The sequence below is a fragment of the Felis catus genome, chromosome B4 (genome assembly GCF_018350175.1).
Source record: "Felis catus isolate Fca126 chromosome B4, F.catus_Fca126_mat1.0, whole genome shotgun sequence".
NCBI lineage: Eukaryota > Metazoa > Chordata > Mammalia > Carnivora > Felidae > Felis > Felis catus.
The window spans coordinates 63,702,689-63,711,415 of record NC_058374.1 but is presented as its reverse complement, the minus strand read 5'-3'; the positions used below and the strand labels follow the sequence as shown (position 1 = coordinate 63,711,415).

Here is an 8,727-nt window from a genome sequence, read left to right as displayed (position 1 = left end):
TATATGTAAGTGATGAATCACTGAATTCTATTCCTGAAACCAGTATTGCATTACATGTTAACTAGAATTTAAATAAAAAATTTGGAAAAAAAAACCTATTAAATTAATAACAGAAAGAAAGAAAGAAAGAAAGAAAGAAAGAAAGAAAGAAAGAAAGAAAGAAAGAAAGAAAGAGAAAGAAAAGGGGAATAATATGAACAACTTTTTAAAAAAGTTTTATTTTGAAAAAAAAAGTTCAGAAGGTTGCAGGACACAAAGTTAAATGTACAAAAATCGGTTGTACTTCTATATGCAATAGCATTATAAATCTGAAATACTTAGGAATAAATTTGACCAAAAAATGTGCAGGATCTGCTCACTGAAAACTACTTAGGGAAATTAAAGAAGCCCTAAATAGATACAGGAGTGCTGATGCATAGGGCACATGTACCCCAATGTTTATAGCAGCACTTTCAACAATGGCTAAATTATGGAAAGAGCCTAAATGTCCCTCAACTGCTGAATGGATAAAGAAGATGTGGAGTACATATACAATGGAATACCACTTGGCAATGAGAAAGAATGAAATCTGGCCATTTGCAGCGACATGGATGGAACTGGAGGGTATTATGCTAAGTGAAATAAGTCAGGCAGAGAAAGACAAATATCATGTTTTCACCCATATGTGGATCCTGAGAAACTTAACAGAAGACCATGGGGGGGGGGGGGGGAAGTTACAGAGAGGGAAGGAGGTAAACTATAAGAGGCTCTTAAGGACTGTGAACAAACTAAGGGTTGGTGGAAGGGTGGGGGAGAGGGGAAAGTGGCTGATGGGCATTAAGGAGGGTACCTGTTGGGATGAGCACTGGGTGTTGCATAGAAACCAATTTGACAATAAATTATATTTAATAAAAAATAAAAATAAAATAAAGAGGCCCTAAATACATGGAGAGATATGGTGTGTTCATAGAATAGTCAATATTATTTAGAAGTCAATTTAGGGGCGCCTGGGTGGCTCAGTCGGTTAAGCGGCCGACTTCAGCTCAGGTCATGATCTCGCGGTCCGTGAGTTCGAGCCCCGCGTCGGGCTCTGTGCTGACAGCTCGGAGCCTGGAGCCTGTTTCGGATTCTGTGTCTCCCTCTCTCTGACCCTCCCCTGTTCATGCTCTGTCTCTCCCTGTCTCAGAAATAAATTTAAAAAAAAAAGTTTAAAAAAATTTAAAAAAAGTCAATAATCCCCAAATTGACCTATCGAGTCAAAGCAATCCCATCCTAAATCCTAATACTCTTTTTTGTAGAAATTAACAAACCAATTCTAAAATTTATAATGAAAACAAAGGACCTAGAAGAGTCTAAATAACTTTGAGAAAAAGAGACAAACTTGGAAGACTTCTACTAACCTATTTCAACACTTATAATAAAGCTACAGTAATTTAGTGTGAGAAAAATTGAGGTAAATCTAGACAAATAGATCAACTGAACAGAATAGAAATGGTGGTAATAGACCCAGACATATATGGTCAATGCTTCAAAGAAGTTTCAAGAGCAATTAAGTGGCAAAAAGAATAGCCTTTGCAGTGACTGTTCACATGCAAAAGAAATGAAGTTTCAATCCACCCCTTATACCATACATAAAAATTAACTCAAAATGCATCATAGATACAAATGTAAATCCTAAAATTGTTAAACTTAAAAAGAAAACAAAGGTAAATGGCTTTGGATGAGGCAAAGATTTCTTAGACATACCAACAAAAGATACGGTCCATAAAAGAAAAAGCTGATAAACTGGACTTAATAAAAATTAAGAATGCATGTTTTTTTTTTCTAGTTTGAGATATTTATTGATCAGTATAAACTCCAACACAGTACATCAACATGATTTTGAGTGTTTACAGGGGAAATGGTTCCTGGTTAAGTAGAAAATTATACGAATGACTTCCAGAAAACCTTCATTCTAAGCAGCTTTATAGTCAAACATTTCATTTAGAAGTCTGAGTCCTCTTTCTTCAGTTTGCTATAATCTATAATTACCGAGTAATTATAGATTACTCATTGATCATTGCATTGATCATTAGGACACACTTTATTCTGGATTCTGAGTTACTCTCTTCATCCCAATGGATATCTGGATTGAACAATGCCAGACACAAGACATACACTGCTGCTCCAGTACCTCCAGCTCCAATAAATATGAAGAGAGAAATCAAGCTTGAAGGCTTCTTGGCCTAACCAGGATCCAGGGGAGCAGATCTTGTGGCAAAGGCCTCTGGTCTGAAAGGAGAGGACACTAAAGCCAGGCCCTAACTAAGTAGTCTCTGCCCAAAGGTACACTCTTTGAAAGCTACTATTTGGAGAATGGAAAGTTAAGCCACAGACTGGGAGAAAATATTAGCAAATCACAAATCTGATAAAGAATCTGTACTCAGAGTGAGTGTGTGTGTGTGTGTGTGTGTGTGTGCGTGTGTGCATGCATATATACATACTTATATGTATGTATATATACATACATACACCTTCAAAATGTAATAAGATAAACAGCCCAACAACAAAAAGGAGCAAATAACTTGAATGGCCACTTTCACAAAGAAGATATATGGATATCAAAGAGCCCACAAAAAGATGCTCACCACCATTAGTTATCTCAGAAATGCAAATTAAGGGACTCCTGGGTAGCTCAGGTGGCTAAGCATCTGACTCTTGATCTTATCTCAGGTCTTGATCTTAGGGTAATGAGTTCAAGCCCCACATTGGGCTCCATGCATGAAGCCAAGAAGGAAGGAAGGAAGGAAGGAAGGAAGGAAGGAAGGAAGGAAGGAAGGAAGGAAGGAAGGAAGGGAGGGAGGGAGGGAGGGAGGGAGGGAGGGAGGGAGGGAAGATTAAAACTAAAATGAGATCCTACTACACACCTCGAAGAATGGCTAAATTTGAAAGGACTGATTAGGGGCCCCTGGGTGGCGCAGTGGGTTAAGCGACCGACTTCAGCCAGGTCACGATCCCATGGTCCGTGAGTTCGAGCCCCGCGTCGGGCTCTGGGCTGATGGCTCAGAGCCTGGAGCCTGCTTCCGATTCTGTGTCTCCCTCTCTCTCTGCCCCTCCCCCGTTCATGCTTTGTCTCTCTCTGTCCCAAAAATAAATAAAAAACGTTGAAAAAAAATTTTTTAAAAAAGAAAGGACTGATTACAGCAAATGTTGGTGAAGATATACAAAGCAACTAGAAATCTCATATATGGCTACTAAGAATATAAAATGGGACCACCACTTTGGAAAACAGCTTAGCAGTTTCTTAAGTCTGACATACACCTATCATATGATCAAGCCATTCTATTCCTAGGTAATTAATTACCAAAGAGAAGTAAAAGCATGTATCTACACAAATACTTGTACATGAATGTTCATCATAGTTTTATTTGTAATAGTCAAAAACTGGTATCAACCCAGCTGTTACCAACAGATGAGTGGATAAACAATTTGTGGTATATCCACACAACGGAATACTACTAGTAATAAAAAGAAATAAACTATTGATACACGCAACAACATGGATGAATCTCAAAATAATTATTCTGAGTTAAAAAGGGCAAAAATGAATACATACTATAGGATTACACTTGCATAAGATTAAACAAAAAATGTAAAGAATCTGCAGTGACAGAAGACAAATGGGTTGTTGCTTGGAGACAGGGTCCACTGAGTAGATGGGATGATAAAGAGGCACAAGGAAACTTTGGAAGGACATATTCATCATCTGGATTGTGTGATAGTTTCACAGGCATATACATGTGTCAAAACTTACCAAAATTGCACACTTTCAGTATGTGAAATTTGTTGACTGTCAATGATAGCTCAATAAAGTTTTTAAAAATCTATTTGAAAAGTTGAGAATACGTACATGGAAACTAAAACGGAAAAAAAAAAAAAAACAGGCGGGGGGAGCCCAATAACAATGTGCCCATCATTCCCTTCTACCTCATTGAATGGGCTTCTTAGTACATCACTTGGTTACCCACAAGCACTTTGGACATCTTAAGACGTTGTACACTCTGTGCCAAACATTGGAAGCAGGTCGGGTAAATCTGGACAAACCCAACAAGTGCCTAGAAGAAACACACATGACTGCAGTCACATGACACACTCCTTCAAAGAAGGCCAACTGGCATTTTAGCTTCTAGGTTTCCACAAGGCATATTATTACGATTCTTTTAAGGCCTCTCCTCAAATCCTTGCCTGGCCGTGTCCATCAAACCTAAAGTATCTTATCACAATCCCCAACCACCACTGAAAAACCCTCCTTAGACCAGTCTTCCAACCCCAGTAAAAATCCAGACTTTGCCCTTTTGCCCTCTGATACGCTGCTAAGGCTACTCAAAGTAATCCTCTTCCTCACTGTGCAAGCAATAAATGGATTGTTTTACTGACAATTCAGGAAGCCAGGATTCAACCTTATTGATCATTCATATTTTCTCTTCTGAATTATTATAGTAATCTTTGCCTGTTTCTTCATTTTGAACATATATTTTGGTTTTGATTTGCAGTTTGAAAACTTTAAATCTTTTCTTTGCACTACTTGATGTAAATATTTTCTCGCTTTCCTCGTATTTATTTTTGTTTAAAGTCATTATAAAAACAAAAACAAAAAACAACTTTTGGTGCTGTACAGCCTGGGTTCAAATCTCTCCTGCTACTAGCTGAGGACCCTTATGTATCGGGTAACTCTCTGTGAACCCAGATTCCTCATCTGCCTCCCATGGAAATTAAGCTCCATGAAAGAAGGCATTTTCCACTGTTTTGTTAACTGTTGTATCTTCCCCTCTAGGCACAGTGCCTGATACATATAATAAATGCTGGAAAAATATTTGCTAAACGAATGAATCTATAAAGCCCGAACAATCTTATTTACCTCATGCGGTTGTTGTTAAGAATCTATTAATCCTCATGAATTTTAGTCTAGAACAGTGCCTGGCACACACTAGGAGCGCAAGAAATGTCAGCTTCCTCTCCCATCACCCAAATCCTGCCTCTCAGAGAAGTTTTACCTGAAAGTCTTCCCTCCCACCCCCATCTCCCCACAGTTAAGTCTTTCCCTTTCCTGCTCCCACTCCTCCCACAGGATTCGCACCATTGTTCTCCTTCAGTGTGGCTCACGTGTGACCAGAAGTTCTTCACCTTTGGGCAGCTGTGAGCCCCTCTGAGAATCCAAGGAAAGTTATGAACACTCTCCCCAGAAAAACGCACCTATGCACACACAACACAGACTTTTCCGTACAATTTCAGGGAGCTCACAGAATCCTGCCACTAAACTGCCATTTTAGATTCCTTAATTAAGTGGATATTAACGTCAAAGACTCCTTATTGCTTCCGAGCAGCAAACCTCAACAGGTCACAGGAAATTCCCAGCGCTGATCTTTAGTGCAAGGGTCAGAGTCCAAACCCGGCGTCCCGACCGGAGCTCCTCTGAGATGCAAATTGCCCTCCGCCCTTCGGGCCCAGGGCGCCTATTGTTCTTCCCCGCCGCATTTCAGAGCCGACCCCTCACCCTGGCGGGGGGAAGGGCGCTGCGGGGGAGAAAGGGAGTTTCTAAATGGAAGCGGAGGGCTCTGGTAGGTTCTAAGATCACTTGTAAACTGTGGCAACCCTGCTCGTGACTTAGTTCTCTCAGGCTCCCAGTCGGTAAGCAACAAGCCTTAACTGCCATTACGACCCCTGTTCCTTGTCTTCTGTAACTGGACCCAGGGATAAAACGGGAGGCTGTCCCACTGCCCTTTCAGGAAGAAAGACTGTCCTGTCCTGTTACGAGGTGAAGCGCTCAGGCCCAGGGGCTAGCCACGTGACTTCGTATAAATCTTGTAACCGTCCGAAGCCTGTTTTGCCTTAGGAAGTATGGGAGTAGCAGCACAGACCTCATACTTGCCCTGCGCGAGGGAGAGGTGACCAAATCGCCTACACAATGTGTTGCACCTAGAAGCGCCCGTGATTGTTAGCGGTTAGGTGTTAATATTAAGGAGCAACTCAGGCCAAGGACGCCGCGGGGCTGGCGTCGCTGCGGGGGGTGGAAAGCTGAGCGCGAGGGAGCTCTGAGCTTGCGGCCCCCACCCCACGCCCCGAAGCCCGGCTGTGTGCGGACGCCTTCACCCTCCAGTCTAGGTGGTCCATGGCTTCTTTGTGTTCTAGAGCTCTCCATGACAAACGCAGACACCCTGGAGGGCTCCACCGCCTTCCCTCCCTCCAGCGCGGGTTAGGACTCCCCCACCCACGAATGGCTCCGTCCCCAGGCCAAAAATCAGTAGACCCAGACAACCTGAAGGGTTGGTTCGGCCTTTTCTTTCATTCTTCTGATTAGAAACAGTCCCAGAGGCGACGCGATTTGCCCGAAGTCTGCAACTTCCTGGAACTGGAAACCAATCGGAAGACTTCCGCGTCGCGGCTCTTTCCGCCGTGATCAGGTTACCCAGCGCCTCGGGACCTGCTTTTGAAAAGGAGAGGTCGACCTGGGAGAGCCGCTGAACGAGATACTCTTCGGAATCGGTAACTGCTTATGGCAGGCGGTGAGAGAGTGGGGGTGATACAGTGTGGAACCTGCGTCCCCCCAAAACATAATGTCAACACTTTCAAATTGCTTTCCGAGATCCCGAATTTTAGGGGGTGCATCTTCCAGGGGGGGCCTGGGAGCTTACCTGTTTTGTTTACCCGCCCAAGTGCCTAATGCAGAGTAGTTACCTAATAAATATTTGCCGAGCGGATGACTGCACAGCCGAATGAGCCCCGTTCCATCATAGGGATGTAGGAGGATTTGCGGAGCCAAGCCCCACCTGGGAGGCACCTAAGTCCTTGCCAGTTTTTCTCAATTATGGCTCTGCAACGAATATCCTCTGTGCATAAATCCTTGACTGCATCTCTTGATTATTTCCTCAGGATATTTTCCTCGAAGTGGGATTACTGGGTTGAAGGGTATGCACATATGTAAGGCTCTTGATTCAGAGTCCCTCCAGCCGCGCCAGAATGAGTGAGTCAGCTTCCCAGCAAGCCGGCCAAAACTCGGTATCATCGGCCTTCATTTTTATTTCTCTCTGTCTCTCTTTTTTCTTTGCCATCTTGATAAGATAAAAATGATATCCCATTTTATTTGCATTTCTTTGTGGACTAATTAGGTGGAGATTGGACTAACTTTAAAGAAATATTCTTAAGGAGCACCGAGAAATCCTGTGTGGAAAAGGAGACCGTGACACCAGGCACATTCTGCCCAGTGAGGTGAAACCAAAGGGCTCCAATGGTCTGGTGTGATTTGACCAGAAGATGTAAACACATTTGAGCCTTGCTCCAGAGGCTTCCCCTGAGCAAGGGAGGGGAAGCTGTGACTTACTAGCTTCCCTATGTTTGTTATTTTTTTGTTATTTTCATTTCCTGATGAGGAGTAAATGTTTCATAAAGCAAATGAAAACCCTGTGTAATTATCTTTAAGGACAGCAAGAAAAAGTAGAAGTGGGAAAACTAGTTCACTTTAACGTCATGGGAAAGGGGGAGGGGGGAGGGGTGAAGTTTGAAGCCTGTTTCCAGGCGGTGGGAGGGAAGTCCCTGAAGATGGGGCTGGCAGTGGGGCGGGGAGGGAGTGAGCCAGAGGCTTCCCAGGGCTCTGGAGACTTCCTTCTGGAAAGGCTGCTATGTGTTTGTAGCGCTTATGAGGCCTGTGGTCCCCGGGGACCTGGAAGGGGCGTTTAATGGACTTTTGAGGATCAAAGTCAGATTGCCAGGGACAAAGGAAGGTTGTGAGGAAATGGAGGCCACTGCATCTCCGGCCGTGCTCCGGGAATGGGGAGAAGGGACCTGTGGCATTTTCCCCGGACAACGGGAGATGGTGGTCCCTAGAGCTTTTGTGGGCTGTGAAACGGTGGGCGCTTCTCCCCCAGTCAGAGCGGCTCCCCAGCTCTTAGGATATCCGCTAGGTTCTTTTACAAACCACACCCGAGAGGATAACTGATTTGCCAATGTTTACAGGCAGTTTTATTTACTAATCTAGCTCTCATTTACTGTCAACTAAATTTATAGTCCTAATTACAGTCCTCAGCATTTTCCTGATAATAAACATACAGGATGCGTTTTATGTTTGTTTGTTTTTTTTAACTGTGGCGGGGGGGGGTTATTTTCTTGATTACTTTAAATTTCCTTTTAAAGTCTTAAATTTAACCATCAGCTTCTCACAACAATCTATGGACTTTTCTGCCACTTTAATTCTTCTAAAAGGGCTCAAGCCAAATGCGAACCAGGGGTTCTTAGAGGTTTCAGTGAATGATTTCAAAGCCTTGTCACACTTCAAAATCACTTGGCGGCTTTCAAAAAATTAGTTTTCCCTCCCTCTTGGGAGACTGATTTTTGTAGGGCTGGGACATACTCAGAAACTAGTATTTTTGAAAAACCTCCTCAGTGATTCTTAAGTTGCTGCTATAAAAGCCAGTTCTGGGAAACTGTTGTCTAAATGCTAAATCTATTTTGTCTGTCTTGTTTGTTTGTTTGTTTTTATTTAAAGAAACTCATGCTTGTGGAGCAAGCAGGGAAGGGGTTGGGGGTGGGGGTAGAGAATCTCAAGCAGTCTCCACGCTGTCAGAGCAGGGCTCTCACCCATGAATTATGGAACCGTGACCTGAGCCAAAACCAAGAGTCGGACGTTTAACCAACTAAACCACCCAGGCACCCCTATTTTGTTTGTCTTTTAGTGAAATTTGGAAATGGCAGCTTTAACTTCCAAAATGTTAAATA

General features: G+C 43.0%; 2 long non-coding RNA genes across 7 annotated transcripts; one reads left to right on the top strand and one right to left on the bottom strand.

Annotated features, from left to right (window-relative positions):
* Nucleotides 1-3,357: 3,357 nt before the first annotated feature.
* Nucleotides 3,358-6,401, bottom strand: LOC123386566. Its single transcript, XR_006600632.1, has 2 exons — nucleotides 6,275-6,401; nucleotides 3,358-5,531 (listed from the first exon to the last, which is right to left on the bottom strand). It is a non-coding gene; the product is annotated as an uncharacterized LOC123386566 (long non-coding RNA).
* Nucleotides 5,446-7,414, top strand: LOC109501514. Of its 6 annotated transcripts, none has more exons than XR_002159632.2 (4): nucleotides 5,446-5,576; nucleotides 6,317-6,501; nucleotides 6,889-7,014; nucleotides 7,125-7,414. It is a non-coding gene; the product is annotated as an uncharacterized LOC109501514 (long non-coding RNA). The 6 variants fall into 6 exon arrangements; XR_002159631.3 differs by having other exon boundaries at nucleotides 5,510-5,646; XR_006600631.1 differs by lacking the exon at nucleotides 5,446-5,576 and adding an exon at nucleotides 5,759-5,773.
* Nucleotides 7,415-8,727: the final 1,313 nt, after the last annotated feature.